This window comes from Montipora foliosa, chromosome 10 (genome assembly GCF_036669935.1).
Source record: "Montipora foliosa isolate CH-2021 chromosome 10, ASM3666993v2, whole genome shotgun sequence".
Lineage (NCBI taxonomy): Eukaryota > Metazoa > Cnidaria > Anthozoa > Scleractinia > Acroporidae > Montipora > Montipora foliosa.
This window is the reverse complement of record NC_090878.1, coordinates 2,876,747-2,897,736: the sequence shown is the minus strand read 5'-3', so window position 1 is coordinate 2,897,736 and position 20,990 is coordinate 2,876,747. Positions and strand designations below refer to the sequence as shown.

General features: G+C 39.1%; 1 protein-coding gene across 8 annotated transcripts in view; it reads right to left on the bottom strand.

Annotated features, from left to right (window-relative positions):
• The window catches only part of LOC137974366 (protein P54-like), a 37,430-nt gene that overhangs the window by 15,678 nt on the left and 762 nt on the right, over positions 1 to 20,990 (bottom strand). Inside the window, exons 2-8 of one of the 8 annotated variants that reach the window (XM_068821309.1) lie at positions 15,627 to 15,667; positions 14,770 to 14,846; positions 13,878 to 13,927; positions 11,198 to 11,333; positions 10,697 to 10,815; positions 4,247 to 4,470; positions 2,218 to 2,324 (exon numbers count right to left, since the gene is read on the bottom strand). The gene's annotated coding sequence lies outside the window, so the exon portion shown is untranslated. Of the gene's footprint in view, positions 1 to 2,217; positions 2,325 to 4,246; positions 4,587 to 10,696; positions 10,816 to 11,197; positions 14,847 to 15,626; positions 15,668 to 20,990 lie in introns of all 8 variants that reach the window. The other 7 variants (XM_068821304.1, XM_068821307.1, XM_068821308.1 and 4 more) reach the window with 7 other exon arrangements.

The following is a 20,990-nucleotide window of genomic DNA, read 5'->3' as shown; positions in this document are numbered from 1 at the left end:
CGAAATAATTTTCATGTCCTCCTGCGTGTTCACGGCCTTTAGCTTTGCTCTTTGACGCAATTCCTCTCTAACTATAATAGAAAGAGCAGGAACAATTACAGTTTGAAATGGTAAAAATCGAGAAGTACAAGAGAAGTACAAGTTTTCTACCAATATACGAAGCATTCGCTTCGACTGACGCAGCATGCGCACGGAAATGTGATTGAAGGATTTGAGCTTTGTAATTTGACTCAATTCCTTCTTAGCGATACAAGGAAAAGTAACGGTAATTTTACAATGCAAAAAGAAAAATTCCAGACCAGGGGCCCGTTTCTCGAAATTAAAGTGCCGATGAATTTTCCGGCCGGAGAAGCCTCTCGTAAAGCTACAGCCGGATCAAAACTGCGGTTATTCTAAAAAGCTGGGGTCTTTTGATATGTTTTGAAGATAAGTAAAAGCAAAAAGTCGTGACATTTGATAACTTAATCAAAACATCTCCCTTCTTAAGGTACAGAGGGAATTGGTGCACCAGAAAGGTTTTAAGACCTTCGAAAAACGGGCCCAGGAAATTAAGAACCTCCATTTAGTTATTTCGGCGCGCTTGAACGATTTCAGTTTCGCCCTTCCACCAAGATAAAGGACAAATGTTTTTCTTTTTTCTGAAATTCGGCTTCGTTCTCTCGGCAACTTTTACAAAACAGCTTTACCAGAAAAGGCAGAGCTCGATTCATTCTGGAAGATGTGGCGTCTTCTTTTGTGCCGCTCAGAAAAAGGCTCTTTCTTGACATCGTTTTTTCCCGGCAGCAATGAAACTAACAGTCATTTTTCCAAAGACAAACAGTATCCATAAAAGTCTGCTCCTAATATCTAATCAGTTACCAAAGTTCAATTTATCATGATCGCCAAAAGGTTTCTTCACAAATTGCCAAAAAGCCGCAAGGCGCTGGTTATTTGAACGAAGTCTACCTTAGACAGCGGTTTTGTCCTTTAGTTTGCTCTTGCGTCATGGACTCTGGTTTTGACAATGAACAAAACACATACGCAGTTTCATCCAAGGTAACCTCCACTCCAACCAAAAATATCTTTACACTACAGGAAAAGAGCGTTTTTATTGGAGATATCTGAATTTCAGAATCGCTTATTTTTGTTTTCAAATTTTCCATGCGCCACCATCCTAAATATTTGTGACCTGCTTTAAGGTTCCGTATTATTATCATGCAAAAGCTCTTGGTGTCAACACGACAAGGCAACCATAACACGCCACAGTTAGCCCAGGAAATTTGAAAGTGAAGCAAGGAATTCTGAAATTCTCTTTCCTGATTCAAACACTTTTTATGGAAATATAATTGTGATCATTACTTGAGCCCTCTAAAGTTATGCGCCGATCAAATCCAAACTTCAACACCCCACCCCCCTTCCTGGGCAAACCGCGGGCATTCGACTATCTTTTGTGCCCGGGGAGTGAAGAATTTGACCTGTGCATGCGTGGGGTTAGGAAAATTGAAACGGAAGTGTCAGGTGCCAAATGATTTTTTTTTGGGGGCGCCTTAGTCACTAACAGCTTTAAAACACGTGTTTGGACGACATGGGAAAGTTGATTGGCTTACAAATCAGGTCTTCAAAAGTCTCTATTACAGATGAATGGAGAAAAATGACGATTGTTCTTGAGTAGGCTAGTACAGACAAATCCGAAGATAGGGTAGGGAATTTGAACACCATTTTGGACCAAGGGGATGGGAATTTGAACGATCCAATCTTCAAAAGATCAAATGCACGGGGTGGGGGGGGGGGGGGGGGAAGGAATGTTGAAGTTTCGAGTTGATCGGTGCATTACCCTTTCGTTGGAGTAGAGGTTTCCATAAAGCACCAGCAAAACTTTCTAATGGTTACAAATTTCTCTTCCATAAATAGTAATACACTCGAAGCTAAAATGACGAGATGGGGGGTGTAGTGAGATTATTGAAAAAAGAATAATGAATGATTATGGCGCTTGTAGAAATTTGCAGCAATCCACGTGGTGCTGCAAGAATCCTACAATAATAAGACAATCAAATAATTAATAACTATTATTGTTTCTGCACCAGAAACTTCAGTAAACCCTAAAGAAAATATATATATACAAAAAAAACAGCCTCATCTCTCTGCCTTTTATAGTTACCTAGCTGCATTTCTATTAAGATCTATCTACTTTCTCTTTTTAGTTTGTCATCAGTGTTGGCTGAATTCCACCAGACATACCAGTTAAACCAACAACACAACAGCGATGCCAATGCCCAATATTGTTCCATGGCTTCCTGCTTGATGCCAAGGCCTGATATTGTTCTATGGATTCCTAACATCCTGGCCTACAATGCATATCAACCAAAGATTACAATACTCTGCGACTCAGCTTTGCCTCCTCAAGCTAATGGAACATGCTGGTCAGTCAAATTGGGGCGGGCATGGGGGGATAAGTACTGTTAAGAGCTCTGGTTGAACCCTGCACTGCATACTATACACAGATAATTGGCTTTTCGGCTTAATTTAATTGTAGTTAGATTAGTTAGTCGTTTCCCAAGGGTTGGGATGGCTCCTCCCCTTAGGCTCCTACGTGGGTTCCTTTGCAGGTCATTCGGTCAAAAATTTCGGCTTTTTTCGGTCTCTCGTCAAGTCAATGTCTTCACCTCAAGTCTTCAAAAGTTTTCAAGTCTTCATCAATGGAACTTCACCATCGACATCATTCACCTGCTTAGTTGCGCTTAAGTTCACATAACAACTACAACCCACTTGTCAGGCTATTTGCACTGCACCAAGTGGTGTTATCTTTGCTAGGGTTCAACCAGATTTTTATTTAAGTGATATATACAAGATTAACTGAAGCCACTGGCTATTTAGCTTCTGAAAGGAGACCATCCTTGGAAACTCCTTTTACGCTTAATCACATCTCTCGTTATAATGTTGTACTGATTAGGACTAGGCAAGTAATTTTGGGAATAAATGGGCAAACTATGCACACACCCTAGAAGCTAGTCTAGGAATAAATTATAAATAGAATAATTTACAATTGTCTGCTTGGTGATCTGGCCTTTAAATGACAGTGTGACTGGGGATGGCACTAATTTGATCCAGACCCCAATGCTTTTCCTGTGTAAATTATGTTGTTGCATGTGTCGGCCGTTAACCACCTGGAGGCATTTACACGGAGAAGTAGAGAGGAAGCTGTATCAAAGGAAGGTCACTTCCAGGCCCACTTGCATTCATAGTCCCGCTGACTGAGCATTCAACTGTAAAACTGTTCCAGCCACAGCACCATGTTATCGAAATTGAAACCATTTAGGCAAGAATTGTGACAAATGAAAAAAAAACAACAACAACAAAAATAAAACTCCCTATAAGGTAAAACTTGAAAATTTGTTCACTGTCTGGCATAAAAACCATCCATCTAGAATTGAAGAAAAATGATCACAATTGCTGGCACTAGTTTAAGTCTCAATTACCAAGCCGTGGCAGTTGGTTGGAACAGCTGTAGTTGTATAATTAAAATAGCTACACTCATGTGTATGGATGCTGTGAATGGAGAGATCAAGACAGAAGCAAGACATCAGGTGTGTGGAATTTTCTTGTTTTCCGGAAAATTAAACTTCTGCAAGGTCGATTTTCGAGCATCATCGTCGATCCAAATTATACAATGCACTTGCGATCCGTATGCTTGGTAATGACAAAGAATGAGTATCAACTCATTTTGTCCAGGATACCCTGAGTGTTTCAGACTGACACACTCTTGGTTTCTGAAGACAATCACACTTTAGTGTAGGAGCGCACCCCATCACCAACACCACAAAATGCAGCACATTAATTAACTTAAAACTTTGTAACCTTATTTGAATAAAGTCAATAAAAATATACAACTACTATGCTGTCACTGTCTTTTTATTTTTAAGTACCTAAGAATAAATTAAACTAAACAATACTAACTCATCATTCTATTTCAGCCCACTGACAATTTTCTTTCAGGAAATCATGGTATTTTGAATTCAAACTAGAAAAATCAACTGTTGTATTTCAAATGAATCTTATTACAAATAAAAGAACTACACAAAAAGTGGTCAAAGTCTTCTCTCAAAAGTGTACTAACTTCAAGTTATCAGCAACAAAAAAATTTAATGAATGAATTTTTTCAGTCATATTTTTCACGCTTATGAATAAGTTACACTGTTGTAAGTAAGCTGTATTGACGCAATAAAAAAATACACAAACAGTTGTCAGTGTCTTCTTTTAAAATACTAACCTTATTGTTTTCAGCAACATCACATTGACTCTGTTAATCTTTTGACTCATATGTAATCATGATCATCAACATTCTCACTACTACAAGAAGAGTTTGGCCATTTGATAGATGCAATCTACTGCTTCACCAAAAGTGTCCATCAAGCAGGTGAGTATTAAAGAATCTCATCTCTGATTGCTTTGCTAAACTGGCTTGTGTTTTTCTTTCACAGTTTTGTACCACTCCTGCAATTGATGCAACAGATGCAATGGTAAGATAGAAGAAAATTGAAAGTCGCGAAGCTGTCTTGATTCGCTTCAACATTGCCAACTTGAGATAATCAGTTGAACTGGCAGCAATTCTAGATGTAAAAAGTTTAATCCATGATTAATTTATTGAAGTGCAGTTAAGAAACTAGGATTTCAAAAGTTCTTGGATTACTTACAACTATATTCCTTTGAGGAAAAATGAGTCAACAGTGTAAAAGTATTTACCATACAGTGAATCAAAATCACTGTGATTAAATGTCAATCAAGAATGTGACTTTTGTTGTTCTTGATCACTCAAGTTCCTGTTCCTGAAATAATTATGATTAGTTTTTCTAATGTTGAATTGCCTTTGGTTTAAACAATGCAGAGAGAAGAAAAACAAGAAAACACCCTGCCTAAATACAAAAGAACTCTCTCTCTCTCTCTCTCTCTTTCTCTCTAAAAGCCTTACAAGTACTACATGGATCTTCAAAACACTACGCAGCCATTCTGAAGCTCCCTTCCTCAAGCTTGCTCTTGTCATACAACCAAACTTGAGAACTGGTCATCAGAGGAAGACAGGTGCGAGTCTTATTAGAACAACTTCACAAAATCTTTCTTCTTGGACACGTATATAGGTGTTGCTCATAGCAATGTTGTCTTAGAACTGGTCCATTACGCCATCACTCATGTTCCATCAACAGGAACTTGATTAGACTTATCCCATTGTCCAAGGACAGGGTATCAGGGAAGGTGAGCTTCCTCCATGACAATGTCTTCCTTATATAAGCTCTACCTTTAACCAGAAAGCATGGCCAGTGAAGAGCAGCCCAGATGATATGGCCTAAAGCATCTGGACAGTAAGCCATCAAAAGCAAGCAGAAAAGGAGGGGATTGGAAAGAATACTGCCAAGCTTCAGTTCATGGAATAATAAAAATGGTGCTGCAAGAAACATGACAAAGCAAAGTCAGGTGTCAGCGATCTCAATCCAGCATTATGCAGGGTATTTCTCATGATTGATGTACCTTTAAATGCCATATAGCGCCTAAACCCGTCTCCTGGTTACAAGTTTAATATTCAGTTTCCATTGTTGACAAATGGTATGGACTACTTTCTCCTTCTTTTCTCTCTTGAAAATGAATTTATCAGACTTGAAAACACAATAACCTCACCTTCAAAGTGTTTAATCTGATGCCACACTTTGACATTTCTATTGCAACTCAGTAATATGCAGGAAAATGTGTCATAAACCAACTTTCATCAGGAAGCACCCAGGACACCTTTCTAGGTTACTGGTGGAAGGTCCAAATCTGACTTTGACACCCATTCTATTCAGTGCAAGTGTAATTTGAACAAAGAATGCCTCACTTCATAATTATCTTTTGTTACAAACCGAATGTATTGAAGATATTTCCTCAAGTTTCTTCACAAATATTGTCAAAAAATAACACGCTTCTTCACCAGCTCAACCCATGTTGTGACAAGTCCTCTTTTCTTATTTCATTTCGGGAGACTGCGAACCAGTGTTGAACAGTTCCAAGCCACCTTTTCTCTGCGTTCTCCTTCTTTCCCTTAAAGCCCTTTGCAACTGTACATGTATATTGCACCGACAACAGCAGTCAGACTCCTCCAATCCTTCTTGTTTACCACAGCTGTAAACCATGCGCCAAGGACATGCATGGGTTTTAGCACATTCTTGGTGGTGTCCTTAAATCAAAACTGGCTTCAGGCTTAATTTTGCTGTCATATTTCAGAAAAAAAGATGAGGCATCGGTTAGGGTACATGGAGACTGGTCCTGTCTGTAAATTGACATAGATGCCTGCAGTGACATTAGCTAATTTAATCCCCTCTAAAGAGAACTCTGCTGTTTTCACTGCATTTATACACTGTCCCATCTGATCGACAAGATCGTAACATGTCAAGAGCAATTGCAGACCCCCTTGTGTGACACTGAACTTCACAATGTCATCAACCACTCTGACCTGGGCATGTCATTAAACTGCATCATGCCTTATGTAAACTTGAATAGTGGCAGAGGGCTGCTTCAGTATTCTTTGGCAGAGGAACTCCTCAGCTCCTTTTAGCCAAGAAGAATTTGGGACAATACTGGGAAGCTTCAGTTCACGCACCATGAAAAGAAGAAAAGTGGCGCTGCAAGAAACTAAACTTAACAAAGACTGCTGTTAGCAATCTACACACAGCATTATGCAGGGTACTTGGTTCAAGTGATCCATCTTTAAGTGCCCCGTACACCATGCAGACTGGTCCAGTCTGTAAATTGACATAGATGCCTGCAGTGACATTAGCTAATTTAATCCCCTCTAAAGAGAACTCTGCTGTTTTCACTGCATTTATACACTGTCCCATCTGATCGACAAGATCGTAACATGTCAAGAGCAATTGCAGACCCCCTTGTGTGACACTGAACTTCACAATGTCATCAACCACTCTGACCTGGGCATGTCATTAAACTGCATCATGACTTATGTAAACTTGAATAGTGGCAGAGGGCTGCTTCAGTATTCTTTGGCAGAGGAACTCCTCAGCTCCTTTTAGCCAAGAAGGATTTGGGACAATACTGGGAAGCTTCAGTTCACGCACCATGAAAAGAAGAAAAGTGGCGCTGCAAGAAACTAAACTTAACAAAGACTGCTGTTAGCAATCTAAACACAGCATTATGCAGGGTACTTGGTTCAAGTGATCCATCTTTAAGTGCCCCGTACACCGTCAAAGGCTCTCCTCCTTATGCGTAAAGCCAAGTTAAAGAATATCTTCACCCACTGACAACCTTGAGTTGAAGACAACCCAGAGTGTGGTAGCTCAATAGCAACCAAATAGTGTTGGTGCCACATTAGAACCCTGGTTGATGCCACTAATTTATTCAAAGGACAGTGTTAGTTCACTGTTCACCATTCTTTCATGCACCTCTGTACAGAGCTTCTTGATGATTCTTATGAACTTTTGTAGACAAGCACATTTACTAAGGGTAGTAAATCTTGATACACTGAGTCAAATGCTTTAAACAAGTCCCCAAACGCTATCAACAACTTTGTGCTTTCCTCTGTGGTATTTTGCATGAACTCACAACACATGGAAAATCCATGTATCACGATAATTCTTTCATTGCAGTATCCTAACTGTGGTTTGGAGTGTAAATAATATAAATCAAGATTTCCTTCTCTTCAGGAGATGTTGGCATGGTTGCAGTGTACACACCAACAAGAGTTAGCTTATTACCACTTCTTAGACTGGTGCCTCGAGCAGCTAGTCTGCTGGAAAATAACAAAGCCAACACCAGCTGTTTTCTCTTCTCTGTTATTCCAGATGACTGTTTGACTCCTATCAACTTTCAACTTACCATTTCTCACTCTGGTCTTACCGTAGAGTAACTATCATTGCTTGTATGAACCTTCCAAGCACAAGCGTTAATGTTTCTTTGGGGCATTACACCTAAAGCGTGGTTGACTTTGCCTACTTTAACTTCACCAACTTATGAATTAGCCAGATAAAAGGTATACAAGACCAGGAAACATGGCCAAGGAGAGTTTGCAGTGCAGCTCACTGCAAATTATTTCAACAAATCAAGAATTAGTAAAATTAAAGAAGAAGAATAAGCCAAAAACAAGCACTCTGCTCCATACTTGCTGGGAAAAAAGGGCAGCATCTTAGTGTGCAACAAGGCTAGGAATGGCCAGTTGAACAGAAAGAGGTGCCACTGCTCCATAGCCAATGGCCATCATGGAGGAATAAGGTGTTGTTTACTATAAGATCCTAAAGGGTTGTTAACGTTGAAGAGAATTTGTCCTCTCAGTCTATAAAATGTGCCAATGGCTCACACAAAATCAAGGGGTCTAACAACCAAGTTCAGCTCCTGGATTCATGTGGCAGAATTGTTATCACTGACAGGAGAACAGGCAAAAAGTGGGTCAAGGGTGCATGAAAACCAGTTTTGCGTTGTGTCAAGCCTCTCCATCTTTTCCTCCTTAACAAAATCTTTGGCCTCTGTGAGATGGCATTCCTTGGAACCCAGATTAGTGTTAGGAAGGACAACCACCTACAAACACCTTGCCTCCATTAAAGTCATTGTAGATTTTAGGTATGTTGGAAGTAAGAAGGGGACTCCTAGAAATGGGAGTGTCATTACTTAAAGTAGGGTTGGGATCAGACATGGGTATTGCTAGATCATCATCCAGCGACCACATCAGTGTTTTTACTTGAAATGTTGGTACAATGAGAGCGAGAAGCAGCCAGGTAGTTGAACAATATCCCCAAGAAAGATTGCCTTATGCTGTCCACAATAATGGAGGTAGAAGGGAGGATCAGCACATATTATTCTAGGTACAAGTTCTTCTTGATCAGGAATGATAAAAGCACTGGTGGTGTTCAAACCCTCTTGGCAGAGGATGTTTTAGACGTCAAATGCATCCTTGACAGGATATGTCTTATCAAGACTAGCCTGCGAAAGACTAATGCTGAAATATGCCTGGATGATGGGTTGGACCATGCCACCTACAATGAGCTTCTATGTACAATGGCTACTACTGGTAAATCTGAAACCTTTTCCATTGTGGGGACTTCAATGCCCATGATGAAAATCAATGCAAGGCTCGCAATGTTGAAGACATGCTAAGGGCCTTTTCTGAAGCTAGTATTCCTCTTCTGTACAGGCTTGCAAATGACATCATTGCTGATAAGAAGATTCTTTAGCATTAGGAGGAGAGCTATATATCAATTTATTAAAAGAGAACAGAGGTGCTACTGATACAGGAAACTACTGGGATTTGAAACTAACAGATCACTGTATGAAAGTCATCAAAAGAGTGTTGGAGAAGGTGCTACAACATACAGTGGATATACGTAGGACGCACTTTGGATATATTCCTGGAAGAGGAACAACTGATGCAATTTTCATCACCTGACAGCTTTAAAACAAACACCGTGCTAAGGAGAGGAACTTACACCTTGCCTTTGTTAAAGTAGAGAAGGTCATTGACACTGTCTCACTGGAGGTTCGTTGGTGGACCAAGAGGTATATTGTTGTAACTCAGTGGTGAGTAAGTACGATCCAGGGATTGTATACCAACGTAAAAAGTGGAGTTTGTATAAACAACTCTTTCCCTAACACCTTCCATGTCCAGATGGGAGGCTATTAAGTATTAATGCTGAGTCGACTACTGCTTTTTATTCTCTTAGAGGCAATGTCATATTAATTTAGAACCCGTTGTCCACATATGCATGTGACTTGGCTGTATCATCTGATACCCTTGATGGACTACTGCTGATAATTGCACCTCTGCATGTCTGGGTTAGGGTCAAAGGGTCTGCGTGTGAACATGGGCAAAGATAAGGTGATAATATCTGGTCCGCAGCTTGGTACACTAAGAGAGTCTGGCAAGCAACCATATAATGTCTGCTGGAAAGGAGTTTCAAGTTATTCTATCCTCTGTATTGGATATTCCCACTGGGTCCATAACAGATGCACTAACATGTGTGAAAAGCTAATCTCTGAACCTATATACATGTATAGATGTAAATGGTATCTCACTACTGCCTGCGATCCACCCTTTCATTGACCACTCACTCCACTGTAACAGTGACAATTCGTCATCTTCAGAGGCCATCGATCACTTCCATAATGCATAGTGCTTCTCTTGTAGACTCTTTCCCAGGTGGTTATTGATAGGGTCTTGCATAATGTGAAGTGATGCAATTCCTGGAACTTTCCCCAGCCAGCTGTCACTCTTGTGATTGTTGCAGTCTCGCAGCCACCACTGGCAAATATGGTATCTCCCATATAAAAATAGAAGTCTACAACCTCTAGTTCGTGGTCATTGACTATCACATGATCACAGGGCCTGCAATATTAATGTCCCATGCAAAGGAAAAGTAAGCAAAGTGTTCTTGGCTTGGCTGGATTACACCTACCTCTGAGGTGTAGGCACCGAAGATTGGACATGTAATGGGATTTGAAGACTCTATCAACTTGATCGTCTGTCATCACACCAAAGGGCAAAGTATGCGGGACAGGCCTAGAAAAACCTGGTCAGGACGAGTGTATGAGGATGTGATGCTCTCCAATCTCTCAGTTACAGACGCCCTTTACAGACAGAGAAGTAGAAGAAAGGCAAACACACCATGCGTTGTCATACTGTCTTGAGGTGGAAAGCGATGTAAGATGAATGATGATGACAAAATCAGGCTTCTTCAAAAAGTCCACTTACATGTACCAGAATGTATATTCATGGCCTTCTGTGCAGCTATGACACAGAAACTCCAAGTCTTGTCTGTTACAACCAGTCCCAAAGCAGAGTGTGCTAAATGCAGTTGATGAACTCAAAGCCTATGAAAGGAGAAAAAGGTTAGAAATACTATTACCTTTGCTGCCATGTTGTTACTGTCTTTACTTGTTACTGTTGATAGCAAAGATGATTGTATTGAAGTAAGTAACTTTTTGATATCAGCTATGAGATCCCAACAAGGGGCTCACTGGCAGTGTAATGAAGGGGTCTCCTGTTAAAAAGCTTAACACATTTCTTTGGCAAAGTTTGTTTGTTTAAACAAATATTCTCCCTTGACTAAGACCAAGAAATTAATTTGCATACATTATCTGTAAAAACATGAGGAAAACACCATGCATCCAGGTGAATACGAGGCTTTTATAGAACAAATAACCCTTGAAAAAACCCAAAATCTTAATGTCATCACAAGTGTTTTGAATTTACCTTCAAGTACAAGTTTATGCCCTCTTTGATGAATTTGACAGTTCAGGCTTCTCGTTGAAAGTATAGCCTATATTCCTTGGGGACAGCTTCCTAACATTCTTTACTTCAATGAGTGATGCAATCCGGTTAAACAGATCTGGAAGAAATTAATAGGATTTTTCACCCTTATCAAACTGTATTTAAATTACATATCACTACCTTTCTTTCTCAAATTTCACTCCAAATATTCTATTACAATTAAATGTACTTATGTCATCACTTTTCAGTTCCTGTGCAAGTTTGAGCCCAGTACATTTGTCCTGTCAGTCCTGTCCAAACCATCCACATCAGCCAAGGATTGCAACTTCACTACAACTACAGCTTTGCGTCCTCAAGCTAATGGAACATGCTGGTCAGTCAAATTGGGGTGGGCAGGGGGGATAAGTACTGTTAAGAGCTCTGGTTGAACCTTACACTGCATACTATACACAGATGATTGGCTTTTCGGCTTAATTTAATTGTAGTTAGATCAGTTAGTCGTTTCCCAAGGGTTGGGATGGCTCCTCCCCTTAGGCTCCTACGTGGGTTCCTTTGCAGGTTATTCGGTCAAAAATTTCGGCTTTTTTCGGTCTCTTGTCAAGTCAATGTCTTCAGCTCAAGTCTTCAAAAGTCTTCAAGTCTTCATCAATGGAACTTCACCATCGACATCATTCACCTGCTTAGTTGCGCTTAAGTTCACATAACAACTACAACCCACTTGTCAGGCTATTTGCACTGCACCAAGTGGTGTTATCTTTGCTAGGGTTCAACCAGATTTTTATTTAAGTGATATATACAAGATTAACTGAAGCCACTGGCTATTTAGCTTCTGAAAGGAGACCATCCTTGGAAACTCCTTTTACGCTAAATCACATCTCTCGTTATAATGTTGTACTGATTAGGACTAGGCAAGTAATTTTGGGAATAAATGGGCAAACTATGCACACACCCTAGAAGCTAGTCTAGGAATAAATTATAAATAGAATAATTTACAGTTGTCTGCTTGGTGATCTGGCCTTTAAATGACAGTGTGACTGGGGATGGCACTAATTTGATCCAGACCCCAATGCTTTTCCTGTGTAAATTATGTTGTTGCATGTGTTGGCCGTTAACCTCCTGGAGGCATTTACACGGAGAAGTAGAGAGGAAGCTGTATCAAAGGAAGGTCACTTTCCAGGCCCACTTGCATTCATAGTCCCGCTGACTGAGCATACAACTGTAAAACTGTTCCAGCCACAGCACTATGTTATTGAAATTGAAACCATTTAGGCAAGAATTGTGACAAATAAAAAACAACAACAACAACAACAAAAATAAAACTCCCTATAAGGTAAAACTTGAAAATTTGTTCGCTGTCTGGCATAAAAACCACCCATCTAGAATTGAAGAAAAAGGATCACAATTGCTGGCACTAGTTTAAGTCTCAATTACCAAGCCGTGGCAGTTGGTTGGAACAGTTGTAGTTGTATAATTAAAATAGCTACACTCATGTGTATGGATGCTGTGAATGGAGAGATCAAGACAGAAGCAAGACATCAGGTGTGTGGAATTTTCTTGTTTTCCGGAAAATTTAAGTTCTGCAAGGTCGATTTTCGAGCATCATCGTCGATCCAAATTATACAATGCACTTGCGATCCGTATGCTTGGTAATGACAAAGAATGAGTATCAACTCATTTTGTCCAGGATACCCTGAGTGTTTCAGACTGACACACTCTTGGTTTCTGAAGACAATCACACTTTAGTGTAGGAGCGCACCCCATCGCCAACACCACAAGATGCAGCACATTGATTAACGTAAAACTTTGTAACCTTATTTGAATAAAGTCAATAAAAATATACAACTACTATGCTGTCACTGTCTTTTTATTTTAAAGTACCTAAGAATAAATTAAACTAAACAATACTAACTGATCATTCCATTTCAGCCCACTGACAATTCTTTTCTTTGAGGAAATCATGGTATTTTGAATTCAAACTAGAAAAACCAACTGTTGTATTTCAAATGAATTTTATTACAAATAAAAGAACTATACAAAAAGTAGTCAGTGCCAGCTTCTCTCAAAAGTGTACTAACTTCAATGTTATCAGCAACAACAACAAATTAATGAACAAATTTTTTTCAGTCATATTTTTCACACTTATGAATAAGTTACAGTGTTGTAAGTAAGCTGCATTGACCCAATAAAAAAATACAAACAGTTGTGAGTGTCTTCTTTTAAAATACTCACCTCGACACTCACACTTTAGTGTAGGAGCGCACCCCATCGCCAACACCACAAGATGCAGCACATTAATTAACATAAAACTTTGTAACCTTATTTGAATAAAGTGAATAAAAATATACAACACCTCTGTTGTCACTGTCTTTATTTAACACATATAAGAATTTCTTATCTAAATTAAAATAAACAACAGCCTACTAACAAGAATTACTTTCTTTTAGGAAACCACGATATTTCAAATTTAAATAGAAAAACAAAAAGCTGTATTTGAGTTAAATATTATTATAAATAAAAGAACTCGACAAACAGTTGTCAATGTCTTCTCTTAAGTTAATTTTTGAGCTTATGAACAAATCACACTGTTGTAACTACATGTAAGCTGAATTGACTCAATAAAAAATACACAAACAGTAGTCGGTGTCTTCTCTTGAACACTAACCTTGTTGTTTTCAGCAACATCACATGGATTCTGTTAATCTTTTGACTCACCTGTAATAATTATTGCTGTCATCAAGATTTTCACTACCACAAGACGATTCAAGACACTCAGGTGATTTGATAGAGACAATCTGCTGCTTTTTTAAACTCACAAGTGTCCATCAAGGGGGTAAGTATGAAAGATCCTGATCTCCAATTGTTTTACTAAACTGGCTTGTGTTTTTACAATGTATTTTGCAGTTCCACTCCTGTTTTGTACCACTCCTGCAATTTTTGACTGCCTGCAGATGCAATGGTAAGTCAGAAGCTTGCTTGAAAGAAGTGATCCCCTTGATGTCCATCAACACTGTAAACTTCAGATAATCATTTCAACTGACAAAAATTCCAGATGTGTAAAATTAACTCCTGGATTTATTTTATGATTAAAATAGTGATGGATCAAATAACTTACAAGTACATTCCTTTGTTGAACATTGAGTGGACACAGTAAAAGTATTCATCATACAGTAAACCAAAATAAGTGTGATCAGCTGTCAATTCAACAATTCCTCGATATTATGCAATTTCCCTAAATCACCTGTGTGTATTCCATTAATCACAACACCCTTCCTTACATCTTTCTTGGCAGCTTCCTACCACTTCCCAGAGAGAAACCCCCTAAGCTTGGGGAAAGCACAGTTTCTTAACGAACTACATGTAATGGAGGCTTATAAAAAGAGAGAACTCATGCCACTCTGCAGACAATACCAAACATGGAGCACTAAGATGTTGTTTTCAATTAAAATTAGAAAGGAATGGAGAAAGAATGTCCTGCAATGACGAGCAAGGTCCAAATGATGATGATGATGAAATTCTATCAACCAACTTGAGATGCTACACTGAAGTCCACTTACCATTAACTGAACACCCAGGATATATATGGTAATTTCTGCAGCAACACCACAGAAATCCCTAGCCCAGTCACCTACAACTAGACCCAAAACAGAAAGAGCTGAATACAGTTGATAAACCCAGTGAAAGATAACTTAGCCATTAAAGGTTAGAAATTCACGTACTATTTAACTTTGCTGTCATGTTGTCAAAATCTTTAACTGTCTATAACAAAGGTTGACTTCGCTTTTTGTTATATTGTTAAAAAGAGCAAACTCTTTTAAGTCTCACTCCTGTAGGAGTCAATGGGTTAACCAATTGACGCCTAAACTGCACCCCATTGACGAGTAAAATCGGCTGGAGTATTTTAGTCTCACTCCTGGGAGTCAATGGGTTAAAACACCTTTTTCAGAGACAGACAGAGAAATTCATTGGCATACAAATTACTCCTCAACAAAACAAGAATGCACCATACAATAGGCTCTAACAAGAAAAACATTCAGGGCCGTAGCCAGAAAAAAGTTATGACTGAGGCAATGTCGATGGTTAATTCCCTTCTAAGGTATTTAGGTGTTTATGATGAGTACATTTTGAAGGCAACACTGGAATCACGCTTTATTAAAAAAAATTACCAAAAAATGACTGAGGCAAGTGCCTCGGTTTGCCTCATACTGGCTACGGCCCTGACATTAGTCTTTGTTTGACAATAAACTAACTTAAAATCAAAACTAAAGAGAACGTTAACGAGAGCTATGCCATTTGAGACTTCAGAAAATAAACTAATGTAATGACAAGTGTTTCTAACAATGAATTCTTTTTTCTTAGTTTACCAACAAGTAGAAGTTTATGCTCGAGTATATGACCAATCAGCCAGCTCTACCTTTCCATGCACTTGTGCTAAAGCTTCCTACCATCCTTCATCTGAAAAAGCAATGGGATCCCAGATCAAGATAAATATGATGGGATTTACCGGTAAGTAAGTGCCCAGTTTGCAACCTTCGTGACACTATACAAATAACAAAGTTCACTTCCTATTAAAATGAATGTCTTAATATTATCTAATTTTAGTTCCTGTGCAAGTTTGAGCCCAGTATATTAGTCCTGCCAGTTCACGACAGTAGGCCACAACAATGCCTCCAAGGTACAACTGAGACCTTTACTTTCAGTAAAGACAGCTTCTGGTTTACCTTGTCAAGCCAATACAGTAAACACCTGCATATAAGAACAAGTGGATTAAGAACATCAGGCTGAAATTTGGCCAATAAAGCACCATATAAATAAGAACAAATTCAGCCTGATAACAATACAGTAACTTTTACCAAAGTACTATGGTGTTCAGGACCATTACAAACTATAAAATCTATTACAAAACAGCATTGTACGTTAAAGTGCCTATCACCTCAACACACTTTTTCAATATATTTATTCTCCGAAATCATCCCAAATACATGGTGTTGTTTTTAGAACATTTAGATTGAAATTTCACTCTTTCATTGGCTTTGAAAAATGGGAAAAGTGGTCATACCGTGATTAATAACCGAGCAATGAAAGGGAATGGGTCCGATACCGGGTTGATGTCACAAATTAATTTGCATCGCTGTTTTCAAAGAACTGCCTCAATGCAAATTAATTTGTGACGTCAACCCGGTATCGAACCCATTCTCCTTCATTGCTCGGTTATGGATCAAAGTATGATCACTTTTCTTGTTTTTGAAAGCCAATAAAAGAGTGAAATTTCAATCAAAAGGTTCTATAAACAACACCATGTATTTGGGATGATTTCGGAGAATAAATAAAGCGGAAAAGTGTGTTGAGGTGATAGGCACTTTAATTAAACCTCTAGTGATATATAATTTGAAGTCTTTCTGAAATCAATTTTAAGAACACTTTTAGGCTGATTTCTCACCAAGCATCCCTCAAATAAAAACACGATCAGCCATAAACCTGAAAAAAGGGTTCTTATATGTGGGTATTTACTGTAGTACATCCCAGTGATTGTGGTGGGCATACAGGAATAAATTCTGTAAGAGCTCTGGTTGAACCTTACACCACATTTGATACACAATCAGATGATTGGCAGTTCAGCTTAATTTAATTGCAATTAGATTAGTTAATTGTTTCCCAAGACTTAGGATGACTCCTTCCATTTGGCTGATTCCTTTCCAGGCCCAGGTTGCTCGAAGCATGGCTAGCACTAAGCAGCATTAAAAACCATGGAAACCTATAGGTTTTGATACCTCTTAACCAACGGTTAGCGCTAACCAGGCTTTGAGCAACCCGCCCCTGGTCACTACTCAATTTTTCAAGTCAATGTCTTGTTCTACAATGACTGCGGATCCACTTGGCTATTGCCTCGTGGATCCACAGCTACTTTGACAATGTTATGACGAAATTCACGATCAATAACAGGACAGACGCATGAAAAACTGACATCAATTTGTTAAACTTAAAGTGTTTATCTGAGAGAAATGAAATGAAATGGAATGTACTTTATTCACATGTCAAGTCTTCTGGCACCGAGGCACTAATTTGGGACACTGTACATAGCATAAACTCAAACACTGGATGTTGAGGAGTAGTGTTGCTAAAACAAGGGTGAGGCTGAGGTTAGGGTTAGCCTTACCTAGACCATGGTTAAGTAGCCTACCTACATGCAGGTCTAGGTTAAGCTTAGGCTAACCCAACCCACATACGACCCAGAGTCTGGAAATGGAACACAGGGTACGTTGGTCGGAAACAAGTGCTCTCACCACTGCACCAGCCCAGCTCCCCTTAGGAACTTTACAATCTACATTTACCTGCTTATTTGCAATTGAAACAAAGGTGGTACACAAAAACTGGACCAACTAAAAAAGATTTTGAATTGGTGACAAGAGTTGGATGAAAATACAACGCACAAAAATGTGTAAAAAAAATGTGCAAAGTTACAAGGAACATTCTAATTAATTTATCAAGTTAGACAGTTTCAAAACAAGCTGGAATGATTGGAATTTGAACCATAAATTCAAGTATCATTAAAGCCCAGATTTGCAGATATCCTTCAGGCTCCAGTTGTTCTAAGGGTGGATAGGGTTATCCACCTTTCAAACAACTGAGGCCTGACAGCTTAAAACTAAAATTTAGTTCATAAAATTACAATTTTAATATTCTTTACTGTGTACAAAGTAAAATGTGATTTTGGCATAACAATGATATGTCTGGTTTTCATCTTTTGATTTTCTGTGCAGGGTCTTTAACTACGTACAATGTACCCTAAAAGGTTCCACAACAAAAAGCAATGCTAGGACCAAAAAGTAGAGATGGTGTGAAAGATACCAGATGTCAATGGAACTAATAGATATCACCATCATCCCTGGGATAATGTCTTCAAGCATGGTAAGGAGCCCACTTTCTGTGCATGAGCATTGTCATACATACACGTTAAATTATGGCAGCATCAAATTGATTTATTTACGGCCGATTTCGTGACTAATACAATTTTCACCGAGATCACAGAACCATCACTTTCAAAACTTTATTCAAAAAAGTTTCTGATTACCAGCTGTAATCAATGGAAAATCAGTGACTAATAAGGACCAAAAATATTCAGCCACCAGCTGAGCATGTATGCATGAGCCACACATACAATACTTAACCTGATCGCATCAGCTGGAGTCAAAATGGATCGCTGGAGATAAAAATGTCACACAAAACCTGAAATAAATTGGTTAGAAGTGGCGAGCAAGATCTCAAAAATTAGCTCAGTGACCTACCCTGATTTTCTTTTCTATAAGTAAAATAGATTATTCCAAAATGGCCACCATTTTAGTATTCTTTTATTTAGTTGGAAATTAACCCTTGTTGCCTTGTTCAGAGTTAGATATTTTCTGGATTTTAAGTTTAACTCATTGACTCCTAAACTGCCAACCATGCACTGACAAGTAAAATCATCTGGCATTAGACAGAGTAAAATCTTTTACTGGTAAGTCACACTCCGAGGAGTCAATGGGTTAAAAATAAGGCAAAAGGGGCAAATTTGCAGCAAACAAACAAATACTATAATGGCAGCCATTTCCCAATAAGGTGAATTCTTTAACAAAAAAATTTAAGAAACTTGTCCCGTGGAATTTATTGTTTATCTTCAAACAGCATTTTATTGCGGACTCTAAAATTCAAAGCTCAATCGACAAATGCGTTTTTCTCTACCGTCAATCAAATGTTCACGGCTCCTCCCAGCTTCCGACTGTGTTGTCTGAACTGTGCTCATCGATTTGATTTGATTACTGCGCCCTCGGCAATAGTCGGAAGCTTGGAGGAGCCTCCGAACATTTGATTGACGGTAGCGAAAAACGCATTTGTCAGTTGACCTTTAAATTTAAGAGTGGGCAGTGTGGCCCAGTGGTTAGGGCGCTTGCCTTGAGATCCGGAGATCCCGGGTTCAAGACCCGCTCTGACCACTAGTTGAATTTGTTCCTGGTTGTCCCTGGTTCAACTTCCCAGCTGCACTTGTAAATAGCCAAACTGGTTTGCCTCCGGCCAGTTGGGATTCTTAACAGTTGTAGCTGTTGTGTTCTGTTGTTTCGTTGATTGTGTGGTTCCAGAAAATATCCATACCCCCACCACGGAAGACTTTTTGATTTGCACCCCCCCTCCCCCCAGGATTTTCCATTCCAGGGGGGTCTTTGATGACACCCCCTCCCCTCAGGAATTTCCAGAATTTTTTTACTTATAAAAATGAAAGTGAATTAGTTACATAATTGCGGTAGAATTTTATTACAACAGTGTAAACATTAAGGTTAACTTTTAGAAAAATATAACGCTTTGTTAAGCTCATTATCCAGCTAAACTTTCAGCTTGAGCGCTATCAACTTTGCAAAGCTTAAACATTTGGGTTGCACGTCGACTGTTTCACGTTTTTGTGCGAACTTCGATGAGAACATTTCACTTGCTTAAACAACTTCGCAAACCATAGTAAATAAAACAGAAACTTACAAGGTTCCTTTGTCTACACATTTTGTCAGTTTCTTCAGGTTGATTCTTTAATATTTAGGGACCACACATGTTGACGCGGTAGGTTTCGTGAACGTCATCACAAAGGCGATTGTTTTACGAAGAATATTATTGACGCCAAAATAATCCATCATATTTGTAAACTTAGATATGGCGATTTATGTGCAGTCTTCAAATTTACTTACTCTCCAGCAGTCCTTCTCGCCGGTAAATGACACACAGCCTCACTGTTGCTTGCCTTTGAGCCACGGATGAAAGCGAGAGGGCGACTGTTATTTTTTTGGCGCGATGTACTTCCTCCAATGAGTAGTCAAACTCCTGTTTTAGAATTTCCAGTTTGACATAACGAACTGAACCTCAACAATCCTTTCCCGAGGCCGCAATAAATATTGCGTTTACTCAAAGAAGAGAAAACTTGACTCCCGGTTCCTGTCCGTGGTCTAAATGCCACCCACAAAAAAGAAAATGTCGTTGCACACAAGCGTTGAGATGGTGGGAACTTGCGTCTTATCGCATTTTCAATGAGTTACTACCCCCAGTAAAAAATAAATCCTATCAAAAATGTGTTTACTGCATGTGAAGGTAGCGAAAAGTGATACTCAAGTGAACGGAAGTGTTGGTTGGACGAAAAAGAGACAAACGTGGAAGTCTGGGCACGAGACTCTAGTTGAGACCGCCATTTTAAATGTTTTGAATCCGTCCCAAATAAAAGACACATTGTTCTTAGCTTCGGGAGATTGTAGCGCTAGCTAACTCAAAGAAAAACGGAAACATTGAAGCTAATAGTATTAACTTTATCTCAAAACTGTTTTGTTTCAAAACATCGTCCGATAGTGTGTTTTGTGCTTCAGATCGATCGTATGTTGCTTTCAATGTTTTGTATGTGGTTCGTGACCCTTTGGAAAAGTAGTTTCCCAGGAAACCCCCCTACCCCTTGGAAATTACTGCCCTTTAACCCCCCCTCTCCCTCGGAATTTCCAATTGTCTTCCGTGGTGGGGGTATGGATATTTTCTGGAACCACACATTGTGTTTCATTGGCCCTGAAAAGCCCCTATGGGGAGCGGTCAATTAAGTATGTATTGTATGTATTGTATTGGAAGGCACAGTAAATGACTAAATTTTTGTTGTTAAGATGCTGATTATTGCAGTTATTACTTAACATTACTTGAGCAGCCTGAATTTTTCAGGCTTTCCTTTCATTACTGCTCAAGCAACGTTAATAACTGCAATGATCAGCATCTTAACTTCATTCTT